We start from the raw sequence: 23,223 nt of genomic DNA, 5'->3' as shown, positions 1-23,223 counted from the left end.
TAACCGGGTCTTGTGTCTGCAGCTTTCGTGGTTGCTGATTAACTGATAAATTGTCTCATTCATCAGATCATAAATCTGGTGTCCAGATGTTTTGACTACCTCTTCTGAAGCTGCTGCATTCAAACATTTCAGATCCATTTATTCATTGATCTTAGACTGGCTATTAAAACTATATGCAAATCATGCATAAGCAGTAACGGTTAATGACTTGCTGTAAAGGAGGCACAGAGGAGAGGAGAGGGAGGTAATGCTGAAGCAGCATGAGGAGAACTTCTCCTCCCCTGCAGGAGCAGTTGTCTTGTTTGGCAGTCGGAGGCATGTCAGTGTCCCCCGGCATGTCGAGCTGTCACAATCCACACTAATCCTTTCCACGGTGTGTCCCCTGCTCTGCCCGAAGCCACTCGTCACAGAGTGCAGTGAGAGTGTGCGAAGCTGCGTGTGTGTGTATTATGGGAAACAGGCTGGCTGATTTGAAACAGTTATGTGTGAGTGGATAAGGTAAATCTGATACCGTAGACGAGTGGCCTATATTCAATAAACGCCGGCTGAGATGTTGAAGAGGCCGCTCTGTGGCCGGCTCGTACTAGCCGGGGCGAGGAAAGCGAATAAGTCACGCTCTACCTTTCTGCGGAGAACGAGCACAAGCAGGAGGATGTAAAAACACATGTACACATGCTCACAGTCACATTCTTCAGCCTGGAGAGGTGTGAGTGTGCGCTACGAGGTCAGAGCCTCTCTACGCCGCACAAGGTTTCCATTGTCCTTCAGCGGCCCACAGCGAATATACATTGTTCAAGACGCACAAGGCCTCTCTTCAAACCATGAAGGGTGTTAATCTAGCCAATCACAGCAGCCGCTTTTCACATGGACTTAAGCTCTTGAATCAGGGCAAATATTTAAGACTCAGGTGGGGTTGTTCAGTCCAACACGAGTGACGTCGAGCGTGGAAAGTCTGGCATTTGTGCATCAGGCAGTAAACCTTTCATATAAATACGCTTCTATTTTTCTGCTCGCTTTCACGACTTTAAAATGAAGCGTTTAAAGCAGGAGCGAATCTTTTGTGCAGACGTACAAGCTGCTACATTTGTACTGAAGGGCTGACGGTGCTCGGTGAGGGACAGCGTGGAGAGGAGGCGTGCAAGGCTGGACGCCTGAATAAAGTCTGGTCTGAGACATAAGAAACATTTTCACCTCTGAAGAACTACACACGTCCTCGCAGCTAACACACACCAACTATAGACATAATGATGGCACCAGAAATGCCTTCAGAGAGCGCTGCATGTTACCTTTACTTTAAAGACAGCGTTAAACTGGACCACATTTATGCTACATTTAAAGAGAGCTGAATAGATCTGTTACGTGGATAATGCTTGTGAGGTTAGCTTAATTTTTAGTGTGCAAAAAAACAATAATAAAACTGGAATACATACAACAACATATAAAAAGAAGGGAAACCGTGAAGGGGTGCTGGTTCAGCTCAGTGGGCAGAGCAGGCGCACCCTCTGCCCTTTGCTGCACATCCTCCCCTCCTCTCTTCTCCTGATATTTCCTGTCTCTCTTCAGCCGTCCTACAATTAAAGGCCAAAATATAAACCCTGAGGCTTGTAAAAGGAGCCCACCTTACATTGAAATCAAAGCAAAATTGTGATAAAAGTTAAATTACTGTCGAGGGAGGGAAGCCACCGACCTTTCCTCGGGCACACTCGCACCGAGCCGAGGATTTAGTTTAAAATGCCTTCATTGAATCGGGGCATCTCTCGTGATAAACATCAGTATCAAAGAAATAAACGCAGACCGGCTGTAGGAAGAGTCATGAAACAGTGAAGTCATCTTATTCCTTTTGTTTAGTGGACGTTTGGGGATCGTGTGATGCCTGTATGTCTGGTCCTGGTTTGTTTTGTGTGGGCGCCCAGAAGAGTAGCTGTCACTGCTGCAAAATCTAAGAGGTCATAAGTAAATCAATACATTTCTTTTGGCCTTTATTTATACAGAAGACAGTGGACAGTGTTGGACGCAAGGGAAGAGACACACAGCAAAGGGTGGAGGGTGGGAGTTGTCTCTGTGGACGGGACGCCGATCTAACCTGAGCTCAGCTAAGCCAGCGCCCAGTCAATTAATAATTATCCTGTCCCTATTCTGACCCTTTTTTGGGGGCTTTTTATGCCTTTTGTTTCAGAGAGAGGACAGTGGAAGTTGAACCCGGGGCCGCCGCATTGAGGACTGTAGCTTCTAACTGCTGAGTTAAACCGGCGCCCTAATCTGACCCTTCTTCTAATGTTCGGAGCAACATGCCGAATGTTTTCAGTTAAGAACAGAAACATGCACAGCGTAAAGAGAGTACAGCGCTGCTTCCTGGGACGAAGCAACACGACAGCAGCACTAAAAGAAGCTGGAACGGCTGGAGCTCCGTGTTGCTGGTCGGGCTGCGAGTGCGACTCGGCTCCGCGTCCAGCTGTTCTGATTTTTATCGTGTCAGACCCTGACAAACCTCTCAGGAGACTCACGCAAGAATTTCAGTTTCTGGAAGAGAGCGAGGTTTTTAATCCAGCTTTCTTCCTCCGCTGGACGAGGATACGCTCGTCCTCTTCCTCTCTCTCTCTTCAGCTCTTGCAGGCTGTAAATCACAATTAGGGGCTTCATTAGATATGGCTGATTTATTAAGTCCCGCTGCTTGTCTCTGGGCCTTTCAGCCATATATTAGCTGCCTACAAGATCTCATACATAGTTATGAGACATGCTGTTTACTGTATGGCATATAGGGTCATATGCCAATAGACATTAATTATTGAGTAAGACTCCATAGGTTAAATTAATGGCATCCAGATGATAAATCATGTGTGTATTTCTCTCTGCACGCGGCATATCTAAACGCTTCTCTTTCAATAACGACAAATTGGCAACGGCATCAAAAATCTGTCTCTATTATCAGCGAGCGATCCGGCGTTTGAAAGGGTGCCAAGCATTTTGGAGCCTCATCCAAAGGCTTTAACAAACACACTCCGGCGCTGCTCGCACTCTTGAACGCGCTCGCATAAATCTGGCCTGTGTTCACATCCCAGTTACTCCAGTCTTTAAGTGTCCCTGGCTCGCACAATACCGCTTTGTTCCCCCTGTAAATCAAAGTGCATTCATCACGCGGTGTATCAGCTACTGTCAGCCTGAGAACACAGGACGCAGATAAGCCCGCGTATGTCCTCCGTCATTCTCTCACCTACTGCTCCTGTTCTGTGAAAGCCTAATCCTTGAGTTTAGCACTGAAGATGAGGAAAAAAAACATCCTTAAAAACTCAATCAATCTTTTCATCTCACAAACATTCACATGCCGGGCCTGCGTCCAACATCATTCGTTTCTCTCTCTCACAAATACCAGCACTGCCTGCTCATCCGCTAGCACCTTATGGGCAGGATCATTGTGCCTCAAGGGTACGTAGAAATAGTTCTGGATTAGTTACAGCTTGAACAGGTGAGCTCGGACTTGTTCAGGCCTATTTATAGGGAGTGTGAAATCCTATTGTTAAGAATAGAGGAGGGTTTACAGACACCGAACAGAAGGGAGGAAGAGGAAGAGAGAAAGACAGTGTTCGATAACCCTTCCTGTTCTTAATCTCGACACTGATCTGGTCAAAGGAAAGATCAATTAGAGCGAGTCTGATAACTTATGCATGCTGGTGAAGTGACGTCAGATAAACGTCACCTCGCCGTCTGCCTCAGGTGTGTGTTTTTGGAAAAGCTTGTGTAAGAACTAAAATAAGGTGCCAATACTTTGATTTTAATCTGTTATTTTTAGCTCACCTCACAGAGAAGAACGAACTTTAATTAGCAAACAGATCCGCCGATTTTAAAGTGACAGTGTCAGATATTTTCCCTCTGCAGAGCTGGATAAATACTGCACCTAAATCACTTTCATTATGTATTTGTTCATAGAAAACGCCAAAGTTAGCATCTTTAAATAGCTTGTGTCTGATGTGTTTTTTCTGCAAAATATGTTTAATTACCTTTAAAAATCCTCCCAAGGCATCTCCTCCTTCTCCCTCATTAAAATGAATCTGCATAGGCCCTGCCCACTGCGCAAATTTCCAACCGCCCCCTCCCTCGCAAAAACAAAACAAGTCTCTGCCATCGTTTAGTGGCAACTTGTTAAACTTAGCTAGCTTGAAATGTAGTTATTAGCAGTAGTAACGTTAACGATGGCTCGCGCATCTCCGTAGTGGTTGCCATTGGTTACACATAATGATATGCATAGCGTCACCCCGTCCATTAACGGGATTGGCTCCTTAGGTTTGTGACGTCTCAAACCTGCCAATCTGAAAACGTGTTGTTCAGCCTGTCCTTGGTACACTGCAGTTTAAAAGCAGACAGGCCCAGCCATGGAGATGATGCTGATGTTGTCCCTGATATGGAGATGTTTACAAGGTGAAACACTTGATCTCACTGGAGGGGGTCTTTAACAAAACATGTTTGTTTATATTTAAGTAGCTAGAAGCTGTGAATTTATCGGGACATACTTTTCCATTTAAAATCACTTAAATGAATATTAATGATCAAATAATTCACATGTTGACAGTTACAGCTTCAGTTCACACGCCCATGAACTTCTAAGACACATATTTGCACAGAGCAGAAAGTGTAATCAAGGTGTCCAAGCCCCGGCTTGTATCCTCACACACACTTTCCTCTGCTCCATGACTAATTGATGGTGACAGAGAACAAAGGAGTAGATTAGGGGATTGAGCGTGTGACACACAGCCACAGGTCAGAAGGAGGTTTAGTCTCCAACTGATTACGGCGAGTGTCACCGGAGGACGCGGCGTGCGCCCGACTCCGCGACACCCCGCAGAGCCGCTCCATCCCGTCCCAGTGGGTCAGGTCTGCGGGGTGCACGGTGAAGACGTGAAAGACGTCGCCACCACATTCATCGTGTGAGTTCACCAAGAAGAAGAAGGAGTTCAGTGTAGACGTGACAGGCTCATGCTTGATTAACCCAGAGAAATAAACCAATTAAAAGCTGGCACCTCGTTTCGCTGCCTGTATTTTATTTTGAAAGGAAGAATCTCGCCGTGTTGTTTCCTGCCTTTCTGTTAATGAAAATCATTCTAATTAAGAGCCTTTAATAATCCTTCTTTCTGGGCTGAGTGTAAAAAGTTATTGGCTTAACAAAGTAAATAAATGACAGCTCAATTGTCCACTTGTTATGATGTGAGCCCCGTGAACACTGTGTCATTACTTTGAGTCGTCCGGCCTCTTTATCAGCGTTGCCTCTAATTGCTCGACGGCTCGGTTGATTTTGAAGCTAACCAGGAGCGATGTCATCCCTCCGCTCTCCCCACAATGGCGCTCATTGGATTAGGTTCGAGCAGGCTTTGTTAAAAGCTGGTGCAAATCTAATCAAGGAAGAGACCTCAATTATGCTAGCATGTACTTAAACTATCAGATCAGTGGGGACAGAGGAGGGGGTCGGCCAGTGTGGGAATGCAATCAGCGGCCATTAAGGCCGGTTAATTTTGGCTGATGGCAGCTTTAAAACCAGATGCAGCGTTTTTACTGTAATGAGAATACTGTAATTATGAGGAGGTGATGTCGCTGGGGTTTGGAGCTGTGCTGCGTTCAGGGTCAGTAAAACAGAGTTCATAAAAGGGAGCAGAAACAGGTGTTAGCACTGAAGCAGAAACAATGGTACAGAGGAGGTGCTTTGTGTTCTTTCAGAGGCATCTCTTCAGTCAAACACAAGCTGTTTAAAACTGTTTGTTAATGAAGTGTTGAACGCAGCCTGCTGACAATAACCGCTCTCCAGCTACGGCCTGTCGGAGAATGTGAGAAGGTGCGGAAGCGTATTGTTTGGAGAGAAGAGGATCACCGTGATCTAAGGACCAGGTGGCGTCCCCTGTAGCCCTGAGCACAACAGCTGAGATTGACCCTGACCTCTGACCTCCGTGACCCATGACAGTTAAAACAGGAAGCAATTATCCTGGATGTCAGCGCGTTTGGTGGCATTCCTCAACAGCAGGCCTGACGATCACAGTTGTCACCAGAGAAATGAGGAAAAGAGCGTTGCGAGTGTAAAACACACGAGCAGAAACACAGGCTGCGTGTGCGTCCAGCTCTTTGTGAGCAGCTGGAAACTTTTCTTAGAATCATTTCTTTTACACTTGTTTCTGTCCATAAAAGAATTCTAAAATAACTCAAAGACATTGAATTATTTCTTTTGTCATTTCTCGGAGCTGAGCTGCTTCTCACTGTTTCCACTTTTTATGCTAAGCTAGGCTAACCACGTCCTGACATAATAAATGATTGGTTGATTGAATAGTGAAAGAGGAGTTTATCTTGTCTGTACTGATGGAACTTTGCATTTTTATCTTGCTTAACTTTACCTGTTTTTTTTACTAATGTTAAATCTTTTACCTGGTTTTATTGACCTTGTTTTTACTGATGGCATATTCTTCTTATCTTTATTTTGTTTTTCGTCAGGGCTGCCCTTTTAGTTTTGAGCACTGTCGTCACTTGATGTAGCATGTTTTACAAGTCTGTTTTGTGCTGTCTATTGTGTGTGTGTGTAAAAGGAGGCCGACTCACTCACTGTAAACCAAATCTACCTACGGGTACAAATAAAGTAACTTACCCTACCCTGAGTCACTATCGCTGAATGAGGTAACACAAGACTGGGTGTCTGGTGACATGTTTTCCATCACCGAGCAGTGGTTGGTCTGCCAGAGAGGGTAGGTGGAGCTAAGCGGCTGCTTTTCCGCTCTCTGCAAGTGTTGCGAGTAAACAGTAATCTACTATGGCTGAACAAACAAAGAAAAGATGGATGACTACAGATACAACTTCAACAAGAAGTGAAAATACAAAGAAAAAGAAACAGACTCGACGCTCAGATGAAGCAAACGGTCTGAAAAGGAAAGCATCTGTCAGCCAGGAAAATCAAGAGTTACAACCGGAGCCAACCGTGGACGTCACACATGCAGCACTGTCTGGATATCTGGGACGTGTGCTCCCGCAATTACCGTTTATCGCCACAGGTGGCGCCAAAGAGAACGAAACTGAGATCTTCGAGATTACATCTTTAATGACTGTTCAAATATTTCTGTTAAAACTTTTCCTAAAGCAGTCAGGACACTTTTCTAATTGTTTTCTGGCATTCATGAACATTTCTGTAATGTCGGTCCATTAAAAATATTCTAAATATGATTAATAGTGATTCATCAGTCATCAGTATGTTACATAGTGAAAGAATAAGTCATAACTCAAATAACAGAGTCCTCGTCACCGCTCTCTCTCTTCACTGCAACATTTTCCCCGTTCTCCTCCAGTTCCGCTCGAGCCAATTCCCCGTGTACTACACGTCCCTCCACTGCCAACTCCCTCATTCGGCCTGGCCTGAGTCTGTATGTCATGTGCTTTTACTAAAGCAACATCACCAGCACTGAAGTCGCCTGCCATTTCTGTTCATCAGAAGGTTAATCCTTCACAACAGAACCGTGGTGAGAAGTTTCATGTTCCTGGTTAACAGAACGCTGGAGGATTGAAGAGACACGCTCTCGCGTCAGGGAGCAGAGGGAAAGTAATGCATGATTTCTCTATCTCTATCTATCACACACACATCAAGAGTCTAAACACAACTTTAGATCTTCCGTCTCGCTCCCCACACGGATGCTTATCTTCATGAACTTTGTGGAAAGCTGCAACCGTAACTAAAAGACACGTTCAAAATGAGCTAGCTTCACATTCAGTAGGCAGACTGTATATGCCCCGTGGTAACAGCACCTTTAAATGTCATCCCAACACTGTCCAATGTTTTTACTCTGCCCCATCAGATCCACATTTTACCTTCAAAGTTATAATCCCTCGAAGTATATCTTCATTTTTACTTTAATGGTTGCTGGTTTGAAAACAAGATCACTCAGGAAAGTCGCACAGCAACGACCTCTCCTGCCTCAGCTGTCGATGAGCCCCTCATCAAGGCGCCCACAGGTGCCGCAGCGGAGACAAGCCTCAGGCAACAGTTGATAACCAGTTGCACCAGTGACCCCTGAGTAGGTTAGTGTGTGTGTGCGGCGGCCTACACATGAAGCAGGGTGTTGCTGAAAAAGAGCATGCACCCCAGTGCAGCACCCTCTCCTCGCATAAATCAAAGGTTAAAAATATAGATCCGTCCTCACTCTGCCTCCTCATCCCGCCTGTGCATTACCTCATGAGAGGAGGATCTGCCTAAAGCCGCAGCGGTCGCACAACAGACAAAAGCGCTCATCTCCAGGAAGCCGCTGCCGCTGCCTGTGGTTTTGGAGAGCGGAGAAGAGAGGGGAAAAAGTGACTCAGCCCCACGGCTCCTTTCTTCTCCCTGCCGACTTAGGGATAAACGGAGGGATAAAGCACAGGGGGAGATAATATTTAGAGCAGGCCCCATTTCAAGGGCAATAGAAGAGAGAAAGTGGGGTATGAGCTTGGGTGGTTTGGGAAGTAGCCACGAGGGCCGCTCTATACTGTTGCTGGCAGAGGGCCTCGCACCGGGGATTAATGTGTAAGTGGGGAGGAACCGCTGCTGGCCCGGCCCGCCTTAAACTCCTGCACCGCTGCAGCTCCACGAGCCTCTTCAAAGCAAACCAGATGGGCCTCAGACGGGATGTTGATGAGGCATGAGTGTGCAAAACACAAACATGCATGCAAGCACAAACACAAATAAATTGACGCAGACACAGGCTGGAAAAATACATAACACACAAACATATGTACTTGTTGCAGATGTGCTGGCGAGCTGGCACGCATTAACGAATGTGCTGCGGCCGTCGCAGAACATTTTTCACTCCTCGTTTCCTGCCGCTAAATGAAGCTCCTAACCACAAACCTGCACTCTGTCCCCTTCAGACCAAAGTGGACTTTTCATATGTGGACAAATCAGATCAATTAACTAAACGTCCGATGCTCAGGAGGACAGTGTAGCTCACTGTTAACTGAGAAACGACACTAGATTCGGTTAGACGCTGCCCATTAGCGGCGCGGATCGGTCTCTCACCGCGCCGCAGGGAAGGTCACGTACAAACCTGCAGAAAACAGCAGAGAAGGTTTTTCACAGGAAGCCAAACAGGTCACCTCAGTGAGTTCATTAGCTCATTAGCTCATTAGCTTACCACAAATCAGCCCAGTGGCTGCTTGCTGTCTGGTCACTGTTCTAACTCTTTGCAAATGACTGCCATTACAGCGAGCATGTGTAATAACAGAGCTCTGCAAATAGGCCTGTCATGATGCATGAAGTCTTCCCCACTGCTGATTACAGCCGTATTTAAGACTCTGGAGGTTATAGCATACATATATATCTCTTTATGTGTAAATGACATGGCTGGGTAACACACAGGGCTAAATAAGCTGTGATCTTCGCAACACAAATATAAATCTGGAGCTCGTTCTCGATGCTCTGCAGGAAACCAAAAAGCTCCTGTTTTATTGTCGGATCATGTAAAACATTCGTCACAGACACACCCCAGCTCCTCTGATCGGAGCCATTAGATACAGCATGCACTGTTTAAGAAAAGGCCTTGAATTTGAAAGTCCTCCAACGCACAGCGCCCTCTTCAAAAGCCCCATAAAACAAAGATACCACTAATTGTCGCTGTCACGACAGGATAGGTATCCATTGAAGACTGTAATTTCGTTAGGAGGGTCCACTTGTCATCTCACCGCCGTGTAATTAGATTTGAAAAGCAACTCGCATGTTAAAAGACACAATAATGTGATTTTAAGTTTCCAGATGAAGCGATGAAATTAAAGGAATTAAAAGTGGTCCGGTTTTCCCCAAACGTTTAGGATGAAGGGCATTTATGAGGCCTGTTTTAATAACCTCTGTGTTTGCCTTGTTTTACGGCTGTCCGGTCATAAATTATAATCTTTGAAAGCATCAAAAATGATCTGTCACCAGATGTTACGCCAGTAAGATGTTCTAGAGCCGGGAATCCAGGAATTTTTGACTTGTGAACGATTAATTCACAGGCAGCAGAGGAGTCAGGGGGCTGGGATCGGGGGAGATACAGGGGGCTAGCTTGTTTTCGTTTTGTACGGAAGCCCGAAGTGGACATGAATCCATATATTTTATTAACAAGTAATTTCTGGGGTTTTTTGACTTATTTTTCTCGTCATCCCCAGATAACAAAGCTGGGCCGGTTTCACAAAGATCTTTTAGAGATCCTCAGGATGTTGCAGTGAGCATGTTCTACCTTTGTAGTTTAAGTTTTAACGTTACAAGAACTTTATTTGAAATGAGAAACATCCTTAAAACGTTCTTTGGATATTAGATTAAAACGTTTTCTTTCAAACGTTATTAGAACTTGTAGGTAATGTTAGCCAATGTTATGGGAACGTTCCCTGTTAGCTGGGTTACCCCCAGGCTAACTCAGCTCTAAGACCCATGTTACCATGGTAACAACTTCTTTGACGGTCCTTTCTATGGTCGGATTAACACTGTTTACTGTTGCTGCAATTTTTTCCATATTAGGGTCTTTTGTTGTTGTTACACTCTTGGCTGAATTTTATGCCCTTATAACCTCCAATACACAAACATTTTCTGCTGGGTAAACGGACTTTAGCAGTTAGATGCGGTTACTCGGTCAGCCATTTTTGTTTTGTTTTGAAAAAAGTCTTAATTTACCCAGAATTCAAAGCACTGCTAAAGATAGTCAAGAACTAAACTGTCTATCTGAAGTCTGTCTGTTATCTAAGCCACAGTCAAAGCCTATCTTTGTTTTCCAGTGTAACTGATCCATTCATCTCGTTTCTCTCCGTTCTGAGCTTTTGTAACTCTGTGGAGACGAGTTGTGATCATCTGTCGTTACGGTGGTGCAGCGTCATTAACCGCAGATAACGAGATAAATGAGTCGAGATCTCAGGAAAGAGCCGGGAGTAAATTAAATGTATGGATGCGTGTCCGCTTAGGGCTTCCGTATTTTTGATGCAAGAACAATAATAAATCAGAACAACAAGCATTTCACTTTGTGTAAAACGCAGGCACATTTAATTATTTGCATTTCTGTTCACACTTTCGAGTAAACTCCCACACACCAGCAGAAATACATTTATTTGCTTGCAGCGTTTCGCTGCTCGACCTTCATCAGGCAAAGTTTGCCTGAGATGTATTTTCGGACAGTGCGTGCTACATTTTATACTCGCAATAAGTGAATCTTGTTATTTGACTGATTCTTTCCTCTCCTACGCACCTGTCTTATGAAACAGAGGAGTGAAATGTTGAAATGTTTCTCCACACTGCATTTCTGTTCAAAAAGTATTTTAAAAAAACTCAATCATGACCAAATCTTATCTGAACCTTTTCTACACATGACAGGAAACTGCAAGAGAGGCTTTCCCGCACACGCAGCTGGACACATCAAATCACAGAAAAAGCAGCAAAGGTCAAAGGTCATTATCACTCACGTCACTGGAATGTCAATACGTACATTGCAGTTTTTATTCATACATTTTTGCCATCTATCCATCCATGGTTTAATATGTAGATACATTTTATAACATATTTTTTATCACAAAATTATTGAGGACGGGGCTCGGCCTATTTTAGGGGGGATTAAAAAACCTTCCGAAAAGGCAGCGTGCAATGATGCAACAAAAAGAACACAACTCAAAAGCATTAAGGTTAAATGAAGGAGCCTGTTCAGAAACAGTCAGGAGGAGATGTTCAGATGTTTGTGTTAAAATAAAAGCACAGATATCTAACATGTATTTGTCCTTAGTTCCTTCCCACTGCTGCGGATGAAAAGGTGCAAAATGTCCAAAAATAGAAGCTGAGGCAAAAAAAAAAAATTTATCTAATTGTGTGCAAGAGATTCCCTCTCACTTTTATCACCGGTGACCTCTCAGATTTGACCCCTATGTGGGAACTAGAGGTAAAGTCTACGATACAAGCTGCTGCAGGACAGAGGTTATAACGCTCAACAAGACACCAAAGCCTGACTGTGCACTCTGCAGGCGAGCTGCCAGTGAGAATCAAACGGGCCACTTGTTGACCTGGCCGTGGCTTGGCTCACGAGCCACTAGAGAGAGCCTTAATAAGTATTCTTAAACAGGGGGATTAGCCAGATGGTCGGATCGCTCTTTTCTTCCTCCTCTCCCATCTGTACGTTTCATACGTCTGCCGTCTCTGCTCAAACCATCGAGATCGTCCGCGCGGCCGCGCCAGCTTAATTCAGGCTAGTGTTACCTACAGCACGATTTGACTCCAGATATAATCTTTATTGCTCACAGAGTGAAAGTCCATTAAAAGGCATACTGTAGGTCCCGGTGCTGAAAGGCTCCTGGAGCGAGGCCTGTGAGACTCTTTAAAAGGCCCCTTTCTTCACCCAAGTGAAAGCAGCTATTGAGGGAGCACAGGCAGAATACTAACCCGAGTGGAGGTCTGCATTCGCTGCGAAACAAATCAAAAGCGTTCTGTATGTGCCGATGGAGGGGAGAGAGGCAGCGGACATACACTGGTTTGCTTACATGGACACACACACACACACACTAGCTCTGCAAACACAACCATCGGTGTTCAAACACCATGTTCCAACAACGATGCCTTCTCTACGACATCTTATTATCTGCCATGTGTTACAAACTATCATCCAAAGTGGCAAACAGCGGCACGAAAACATCAACAAGACGAAGCAGAAACATGTTCGGGGGAACTCACAGGAATAAGAGACTTCGACTCCGACACCCTCTTCTCACTTGTGGATGACTTTAAAATTCATGAACGGCACCTGAGAAGAGGAAAAACAAGAACAGTTATCAGCACGTTTTTTGTCATCATCAGCAATTAAAGGGCAGTCTCACACTAATTACAGAAAAGACAGTTTTTAAAGGTAAAGCTATGTATTATTTTGGGATGAAACTTTTGCTGTGAATATGTTTGTTTCTGATTTAAAGGCCAGGCTGAAAATTGCTTTCAGTTTCTTTACTTTGACTGATGCAGTGGAAGCCTTTAAAAGCATTTGATGCTTTAAACACGTTTTGTGTTCTGCTGAGAACGATGAGCCGGCTTTTGGTCATATTTTGAGTTAATCTGATTTGTTTTATTGATTTTATTTTAGGAGTTATGTCTCTTTTATATTTTTTTATTTTGAGCAAATAAAGAGGTTTATCGCGACCTGAATGTCTTTGCTGACAGCGGGACGTCTGAAATGAAAACAGCTCATCATCAAAGCATGCGGTATCAAAAGTTACATTTATCCATTATAATGAATGGATAAAATACAGGTTAAAACCTATTTCCTGCTACACACACAAGTTACTGAGGAGGACATGAAGACACAGAGATGCTAAAGTAATTTCTTCTTCAGTTTCAAGCAGCGATGACACAATAATCACTCGTTTGTGAAGAGAGAGATCATTCTGTCCTCATATAAACACATGAACAATCACATTTTAAATCATGCTCATTTAAATGAAATAAATCAAAAAGTCGTCCCACCAGTGTTACAACGAAAACTACGCCCTTGGTTTTGCCACTTATGTAGAGTGGTGTGTTTTGTTGTTCCAATACTGATACCAGGATCCTGAACGCCTCCTACACTGCACCCACCCCCCTGAATCAACTTGTTTCTTCCACTCTGACACAGCAGCCTGCACGGCAGTCAGGCTTCCACTAAGGACTGCTTTTTTAAAGCAGCAAAGAAGAACTGATTTTATGGTGAGCATAACAACCAGAGCAGTGCAGATCTCGGGGGAAATGTAACGAGTCAGCAATCAGTGTTTTTCCAGCAATGACGCATTGTTCTTTTTTCACCTGCGGCCTGGTTTCAGAGGGGGAGTCGGTGTTAAAACTCAAGTTTAGGTATCAGAATCAGTTTCAGGACGGAAAAAACATCCGTGGTGTTGAGACAAACAGGTCATTAAGTTTCTCACATCTCTTCTTCCAACCAGAACCTGAGAGCTGACCTTTAACAGTCACAGTTTTCACTTTAATTAACACAGAACGAGGACATGTTGGAGGTGGACGATGTTGCGAGCTCTAATAACCAAACTCCATTCTCTCCCATTGTGCGGGGTCGCAGGAGAACTTGGACAAAGATCTCTCAGAGCGGTGAGAACATGTTTATTTGTGCCGGACCGTTCAGAGGAAGAGCGTGTTGCCGTTGGAATCAGGATTCATTTTAACGAACACTGTCAGAATTCTTCTCATCCCGCCAACAAGCTGAGGTTTGACAAAGTATGAACGCTTGAATTGGAAAGTGTTTTTGTAGCGAGCGCCGCCTGGACCCACCTGAGCTCCCTGTGCAGCTGATGTGCAGGACAGAACAGAGGTCCTCTGTGAGCGGAGCCAGCGGCCGCTTACAGACAGCGTGATTCTTGTACGAGGCTTTGAAGTGGATAAATTGGCCACAATCGCACGTAATGCTGTTAGTGATGCCTGATATTTACTCTCATAAATTGATCTCGATGAGAGTAAGAAGAAGAAAGCTCTCATCAGATTGGCAGCGAGTCATTCCTGCGCTGCTGGGGCTTAAACGGACCGCTCCGAGAGCTAACCTGGGGTCAGCCTTATTACTGCCTCACACGCACACAGACACACACGACAAACAGCCCATTGCTGAAGCAGAGGTCACAGAAAACAAATAATTACATCAAAGAGGTCAAACTGCCGACGGAGCGCTTTGAAGACGCCGTGATCGAGACGGGCCGCGCAGAGAGGGCCCCAAATTGAGAGAGGATGGAGACGGTCGTAATGCAGAGTGGGAGGCGGCTAATTAAAGAAAGAAGTGAACATGATGGAGAGATGCTGAAGGAGAGAGAGGCTGCGTTCACACAGCCGGGCAACAACACACACCGCAGCAGCACTCCTCTGACGCGATGCAGCATGACGGCGCCTTAACGCAGCGTCTAAGTTGTACAAAGGGCAACACAAACACGCCTTTGATTCCACCATTTGAGGCTAATTGAGAACAATGAAGAAAAAAGCAAACACTGAGCATGTATGATCTTTTATTCATGTCCTTAATCAAGCAAATGATTCTCTCTTGGATGCATTTTTCCTCTCAGGGCACAATTAAGGGCAATTCTGACCACAACTCAAAGGCTTGTGCACGAAGAAGTTCTCCTGATAATAATGATGATAACAAATAATCGGCAGAAACGCACGCTGTGTGAAACATCCCTGCAAACATTTCTTTAAGACGCAACTTCTTTATTTCTTGCTTTCCTTCTTTTTTAAGTAAAATGCTGCGTTGCCAAAGAAAAGTTAAAAAGCCAGGCGTCTTGTAATCGAGCGACTGGAATCCCCTGAGCGCCGCTCGCACTGCGCGGCTTCTGATGACCCGTCTGAACACGCTCCAAATGTCTGCAGAACCAGTTATTCTCTTTTCTCCCCCCTTTTTTTTTTTTTACCCCCCCTTCCTTCCCTCCATTCCTCCGCTCCACATGCCCTGCCACTCATCTGCAGATGGCAGATCTGACACCTGGAGGATGCTGGGTAATCAGCGAGACAGCTGGCTGCCCAGCAGAGGAGAGTTGCTGCTGAACGCACGCACACACACACACACACACACACACACACACACACACACACACACACACACACACACACACACACACACTCGGCTGCAGCAAAACACTTACATGCATGAATCCTGCACAAACAGACTCATGCATTTGTGTTCCCACATGAACATGTGTGTGCATATTGCATATTGTATTTGGAGATACAATCAGGGAAGATAAGGTCCTAAATAATAGATCTATTAATTGTAATTATCTGTGTGCAGGAGTGTTTCCATAATGCTCTTATTAAGGGAGTGGCAGGTGAGTTCATGAATATAGATTTCAGTACCTGCCGCTGTAGATATTCAGGCTCCTACATGTGCATATTAACTCTGTGTGAACTTTGCATTTGCATGTTCGAAGCAGGAACAAAGAGCGGTAGAAAACAGGGTGGGACAGTCGTCATCGTTTGGCTTTAAGTGTAATTTACTGTCACGAAATGTTGTTGTTTTTCCACCATCAGCTAAAGGTCATGATGTCAGTAACTTCTGGTAACAAAGTGAGCTGCAAATGTTTTAGTTTGACACATGTAAGGATCGTTTCTGATGTGATGTGTTTGGTGGGTACAAAAAGAAAGCTTTCTAGAGCCTGTAAGCCTCATTTAAAGTGATAATCTGGAAGGTTTTCATTTAAATAAATGTCTGTTAAGTAACAATGGTGATTGAGCCTATGGCCCACTGATGAAAGCCTTTGCATTTGCAGTATTACAGACTGGGTGTCTGTGGCGACTTTAGTGGCGCCCAGTTAGTGACGCTTTTTCCATCAGCCAGCAGTGGTTGGTCTGCCAGAGAGGGTAGGCAGAGCTAAGCGGCTGTTTTTCCGCTCTCTGCAAGTGTTGCGAGTAAACAGTAATCTACTATGACTGAACAAACAAAGAAAAGATGGATGACTACAGATACAACTTCAACAAGAAGTGAAAATCCAAAGAAGAAGAAACAAACTCGACGCTCGGATGAAGCAAACAGTCTGAAAAGGAAAGCGACCGTCAGAGAGGAAAATCAAGAGTTACAACCGGAGCCAACCGCTGCCAAAGATAACAAAACTGAGATCTTCAAGATTACAACTTGTTCCATTTGTATGTTAATACTCTGATTTTGATCATACCAGCCTCTTACACAAATACCTGAAGAGTCAAAGAGAAAGAAGCTCTCCTGGCTTAGTGAGTCATTAACCAGCAGTCAAACAGACCCACACAGATAGACTCTCTATCAGACGACAGGCCCACATTTGTTCTTCTTCCCTTTGCATAAAAAGTCACACATTATTTTCCTGCATGTTCCTCCTCTTCAGTCCCTATCACTGCTGTGCTCATGCACCTCTGTCATGCTGACATGGGAGACGCACGTTATAAAGCCATTCCAGGCTCCTCCTGACAACTGCAGGAAGTAACAGCTACCTTTTTGGCCCGCTGTCCAACAGCTGTAAAACGGCACATGTTACCGAACCGTTAAAGCGGCAGCAGAGAAGCTCTTAGAGCGGCTAAAACAAAAGGCCAGACGCTTGTAAACTCATGATATCACAGAATTACTGACGGTAACAAGAGAGGGAAAAGACACGGCTCAAAAACTAGGAGATACACTGTATTATATTAAGAGTGAGTGCTGCACCTGCACAATGAATGCACACATTCACACAACAAAATATGCACAGTCCCAAATGTTGTCTTGTTGCAGCTGTCAATGCCACTTGTGCAGACGCGGACACACTGGAGGAAGAACAATGGAACTCTATGAGACAGAAGCTCTCTGAATGAGCGTCGCGCCACATGAGGCTCCGCGCTGCCACTTCCATGTCCGCACCATAGGAAGCAGAGTATGTTTCCAACCAATCATATGGGCAATTACACCAGAATGAGCCTCACTTGACCCATAAATGATGAGCTTATAACACACGTTCGGTATCAGAGGAGTGACGGCCATGTTGGACAGGCCTCGATTATGTTGTTTCTTGAGGGATGCAGGCAAACAACTTCTCTTCCTTTAATCAGTGAGAAAAGCATATCATATTACAGAAGCCACAATGGTTCAAGTAGGTATCAGGGCAATGTTCTTAGAAATGCATTCATAGCGTTGAATCGGTTGGAGAAGAAAGCTGCTTTCCCACTGGTCAAAAAGCCAGCTAACACCCGCTAACACCCGGCTTTTCTGCTAAGTGAGAAAGGTTACAATCATCATTCAGGCGATAATTACCCGGGTCAAATGACTCTGCAGTAGACCCGGGTAATTATCACCGTTCAGCATTGATGGGAACACAAAACCTGTGTGGACATGCTAATCTCCGCCCCCTTTCCGGCGCGATGCTATGCTCTGTCTGTAACTTCTGCGACTCCTCGCCATCTCGGCTACAAATTCCGCACGTCTCCGTCTGAGCAGTGCTCGAACATCGTTACAAATTTGTTGGCGCCAAGTTTGATAAACGCATTTGTGACGTCAGACGCAGCAGAAAAGAGGCCGACAGGAGAGTACTTCACTGGCAATGGGAAAAGAGACAATCGGCATCTATAAGCGGGTCTGAAAAACTGGCGTCAGCGCTAATTTTGGTGGGTATCCTGCATACTCTCTCACTTGCACACACCTTGTTAATCACTGTGCAAAGTGGGCTAGGCTGCAGGATAGGTGCAAGAATTAGGCTATTCAGGTAGTGTTGCACACTCCAAGGGTGGCTGATTGTCGGGTTTACAGCGTGCATGTGTGGTTGGGTTTCAGCTGCTAAAACACTTGCTTAAAGTTCAATAAAGATCAAGTTTCGATGTAGCTGCTTTGTGCTTGTGTTGATAGAAAAGACAGAGTAGCAGATATGCATGTGGGTGGGCAAAGTGCTGCTCAGAACACCTTTAAAAGGTGGAACCAGGGAAGTGGATGTTTGCATGAGTGAAAAGCCTTTGTGTTCCCTTCACAAAAGAGCTGGGTGAACATTACAGAGGCTTAAGTGACAACATGTATTCTTTCCTAAGTCGCTGTTAACATGAAATATTGCTAAAGTAAAGGGAGGGAGGGAGGGAGGGAGGGAGAGGGATGGTTGGGGCAAGCGCCAGCACATACATCTAAACCTCGCCCCTCTGCTCGCCTCTACCCCGAGGAGATTACATTATTGCACTCGGCATTGTCTCGCTCCTTCAAGACAAAGCCTGTTCCACTGTGCAAACAGCGCGCCTTGGAAAGATTGTAAAAACAAGAGGTGAATGTCAAAGGCAGAAGTGAATAGGATCTCTCCCTTCTTTTGTCGAGCTGGTAAGGTATGCACAAACACATCGCTGCGTGACAGAGAAGAAAGAAGGGCCTTGTGAGGGAAGGAGCCGGAAAAAGTTGAAGCGTCTTCACATGAAAAGGCCAATACCGTGAGAAGTCTCCTGGCTGACTCCTGGGTCTATAGAAACCCCCTCCTCCACAAGTATTTGGATGAAAGACCCCCAAAACACACAGAAGGCATGAGGCGAAAAGACGAAACAAAAGGCCTGGAATGATGACCTCCTGCGAAAACAGGAGGGAAAAAACGTCGCACTGCTTTTTCTGTAAGTGCAAAATAACATATTCTTCAAGCAAATAAAGCGTCTTCATTCAAAGTGATATCAGATGTATGAAGAGCAGCCAAGCACCGCGGCGCTCCCACCGTCCCAGCCCGAAGTCAACCCTGTCACGACCCAAACAAGGCTTTAACTGTCAGGGGCAATAATGAGCGCGACCTCGGCTCCCTCTAATTTACAAGGCCAGCGCCAGCCTGTAATTAATTGCTGCGTGCATAAATGTAAATGAGTCCACTGGGGGAGCAGAGGGAGAGGAAAAAAACGGCTGTCAGGCCAATATTCCAGCAGGGAGCAATCTGCGAGAGAGGGAAATGATTTAGAGGACAGCGCACAAATCTGCTGCTCCGTACAGCGCGGGGAGGACGCTGGATGTGAGGGGAGGCTCGTCGAGGTGGAGGCGGAAAAAACACAGAAACAACTGTAATAAATATCAAAGGTTTAATCCCAATCTTCTCCTCCTTCATACGTCGACGATTTGTATTCATAAAAGGAATCAAACATACAGCTGATCTCTGCACGACCCAAACTCCCCTCTGCTCGTGCTTGTTGCGCTGCGGTGACATGTTTTTATAAAGAATTAATATTTCATCAATTTTATTAACGAGCAGAGCACGACTTTTTTCCTTCACTGGATCTGTCCGCGGGCTGAAGCAGACTCTTCCCCGCTCGAGAGATTCAGTCAGAGAGAGTGATTACACGGCTAACAGTTATTGATCCGATATCCGCCCAGCCGCATTTTTCAGTCCTTGGCTTTTTATGATGCCACTCACATTTTGTGTCCCAGCTCAATTTGGAGCTGTTTATCAGGAGAGGCCATTATTTGTACGCTGTGATAATGAAAAGTGACGCAGTCAGGGCTGTATTTTAAGCAGCGCTGACACATTGACACAGATTTGCAGCTGGAAATGAACCAGTGGAACTCCACTGACACAAGTACACATGGAACTGGGCACAGATCTACATCAGATTCATCTGTTAGTGAAAAGAACATTTTTAATTGTTAACTGACTCAATGCACACGAGTGAAACAAGTCTGTTAAAGCCTGTGGAAAAGCAGCTTTAAATATGCTCACAGGCAGAGGTGGAAGTAACGAAGTACAAATGCTCACGTTACTGTTACTGAGCAGTCAGTCATTTTACTTTTACTTAAAGGGCCAGTTCTCCGATTTTCAACCTCAGTCCTATCATGCTGTGACGGGGAGCTAATGTCATTATGGTAGGAAAAAATGCAATTTGGCTCTGCGCGTTTGGAGGACGCTATCCTGTTCTCCAATGGGCCCTGGAAAACCTGCCAGGGAGCTGTTTGTCCAACTTTCTCCACAGCTATGGCGCCAATTTCAAATATTATTGCAGAACACCAGCTTTGACTGACAGGAGCTTTTTCCAGGAGTGAGTCGCTCCTTTAAGTATGTTTTAAATGAAGTAAAGTAATTCACTACATTTGTACATCCATCTGTTACTGAGGGAAATATTTATCTACGGATATTGCGAGCTAGAAAGAAAACTGACTTGGATCAGACGCCAGTCAAATGCATCGCATCGACAACAGGCCAATCAGATCAAAGTGTCATTCATCGCATCAAAAAAACTGCGGCGCTGAGTGCGAAGCGAAGAAGGAGAGCTGGGCTGCAGCTACCCGGGCCCGACGCATAACGTGAGTGAGCCATGAATGGGACAGGAAAGAGGAAGTTTAACCAGAAGCAGCCGTTAGATCGCTCTCTTCAAAGCCACCAGAGAACATTTATGTTACCTCGCAGAGCACGGGACTTGCTGGTCTACCGCTGCCTCGTTACACGTCGTAACACACGTTAATTCAAACCCTTTAAAACACAAACAAACTAACCGATCAAGGCAGCCGCAGCCCATCAGCTACTCCCGTGTTCTGTCAGGTTAAATTACTGTTTTTGTCAATGGAGTCTGGTGGCTGAAGAGAGCTCTAACTGCTGTTTCTGGTTAAACAAAGGCTCTTCTTTAACAAAAGGTCCATCTCAGGTTGTTTTGACACCTAAACATGTAAACACAGGGCCCAGTTTGATCAAAATCAGCGGGGTGGGAAAGTAACTCACTAACTAGAGTACTTTTTAAGTGAGCTACTCTTTCCTTTTTTACACAAGTAGTCTGCTTTTACTTTTACTCGACACCTCTGCATACAAACTATTAGAAAACCACTCGTCTCGCCCGTGGAGGAGTGGCTGATGGAGGAGTGGCTGATCACGTGCCTGCCTCTGCACGTAACGGCTCGTGTTACTCAGTGTCGTGCATGTTTGAGTCACCCGAGTCAGAATCAGAGGTCCTGCTGTCTGACAAATATCTCATGTAGCACTGGATGGTGAGTTACAGATTGCTTTTAGCGTTAGCCTAAATAAAAATAGATCGTGAACGGCCAAAACTTCCACAACATTCAACTGCAATCAACTGAACGCCTCAGACAGTCGGTAAGAACACGTAGACGAGGCTAACGTTGGGTGTAACGTTGTATTCCTGTTGCTATGATTGGTTTGTGGAATTAATGACCTCAATTTTCATAATCAAAAGCCAAACATAACCTCCCCCCAATTAAAGTTGGGCTCACAGAGGAGACGGCAATTAAATGGCAATAGTTTGAATTTGGTTTAAAACACATTTCTAGTACTTATAACACAAAAGACTTTAGTTAGAAGGCGTCTGTGTTATGTTAAACAGGTTGGATGTTTCAGTCTCTTCAAGCTGATGCACACACGACTGCCTCCTTCATCACTGCTATCTTGTACCTTATCCTCCACCATCAATAGTCACAGAGTTGCACAACGACAAAGAGCACACACAATCAAAGAGAGGCAGGCAGAAGAAATATGTAATCATTCACGGCAGCTACAATAGCAGCTCTCATTCATAAATCTCCTGCACAAAAGGCCCCTGCTTAACTCCCTTTGTGTGCACCGGGAACAAACAGGCACGGAGAGCATTGTCCATTGAAACATCACAAATGTGAGGAAAACACACGTGAAATCCACAATGTATGGGTCAAAGTATAGTGACACTTTAAGACAAACACACACACACGCGCACACGGCCGGCCCCGCAGCACCACAACAGAGTCTTTATGACATAAGCTCCTTTTCACTACAGTGCTTTACAAAGGCAAATGAGATTTTTCCTATAGCAGGCCTCCAGCAATAACAATTGACATCACAGGCCGGCCTACGTATGTTTCCCATATTAAACAGGGAGACACAGAGCGAGAGCGAGCAGCCTGCTGAGGCAGCGCTTTCCCTCCTGCAGCGGCCGGCCCTCCTTCAGGGAACCATCGGCTGCAGGGACCGAGGCAAACGACTGTTTTATTTGGTTACACTCCAGCTGGAGCCAAGACAAATGAACTACCTCTAACTATACTGTGGCATGGTTAAGCTGATTGGTTGTTTCCAATGTCGTCTCATCTCGGGCTGAACTGTTAGACAATGTTTGCTCCCACAACTTGATGTCAACAGTAGAAGTTTGAAAAACCCCAACAGGTGGCTCCCGTTTAGAGCCAGCAAATCTCTTCACACAACAGCACACATGAAGTCCATCGAGCTTTTCTCTCGTGTGTGTGAAACTCTCGGGCACAAATGTCAGCAGGCCACCGCGCTGCCGTCCGTCCGTCCGACCATCTTCAGTGTGTTAGATAACGTAGCAGAAACCTGAGGCCCGCGCCCCGTCAGCTCGATACCCGAGCCAGCGCGCGCTCCTCTGCACACCCCGTCATCGCCGGACACCACAATCCACACTTGCGCTAATCCAACAGCGTGCACAGAACATAGCATACCATATATACAAATAGACATGAGGCTGGAGCGTGTCAGGAGCATTAGGAATACGTTCCCAGGCGCTGTGCAGCCCTGGGAACTTCATGACACAAGGAATGAACCTGATGTGTGTGCATCGAGCAGACAGGCTGCTTTCAGAGCTGTCCGTCAAGCCCGACATGTTTATTCTGAGGCACACAGTAGATACGCTCATTCTCTCTCTCTCTCTCTTTCCTCTGTTCCTCCTGTGTTCTCCATCTCTCCAACGCGAGCCAACACACTCACCACCATCTCATGATGACAACGGCTCGATTAAAGGCTTCTTTACGGCCTGGAAACCATGGCAGCGCCCTGCGTAGACAAGCTGCCTGAAGACCAATTGGATTTGGGCTTCAGTGGGTGGGACCTCGGTATCTTGGCCCTCGC

At 45.3% G+C, this 23,223-nt stretch overlaps 1 protein-coding gene across 1 annotated transcript in view; it reads right to left on the bottom strand.

The window, feature by feature from the left end:
• LOC138612511 (transcription factor SOX-6-like) overlaps nt 1–23,223 on the bottom strand; it is a 133,011-nt gene that overhangs the window by 101,488 nt on the left and 8,300 nt on the right. Inside the window, exon 2 of the mRNA XM_069685818.1 lies at nt 12,665–12,734. The gene's annotated coding sequence lies outside the window, so the exon portion shown is untranslated. The remainder of the gene's footprint in view (nt 1–12,664; nt 12,735–23,223) is intronic.

The sequence above is a fragment of the Semicossyphus pulcher genome, unplaced genomic scaffold (assembly GCF_022749685.1).
Source record: "Semicossyphus pulcher isolate SPU_LCO1_2020_fin unplaced genomic scaffold, fSemPul1.0.p SCAF_8, whole genome shotgun sequence".
Taxonomy (NCBI): domain Eukaryota; kingdom Metazoa; phylum Chordata; class Actinopteri; order Labriformes; family Labridae; genus Semicossyphus; species Semicossyphus pulcher.
This window is presented reverse-complemented; position numbering and strand designations above follow the sequence as displayed.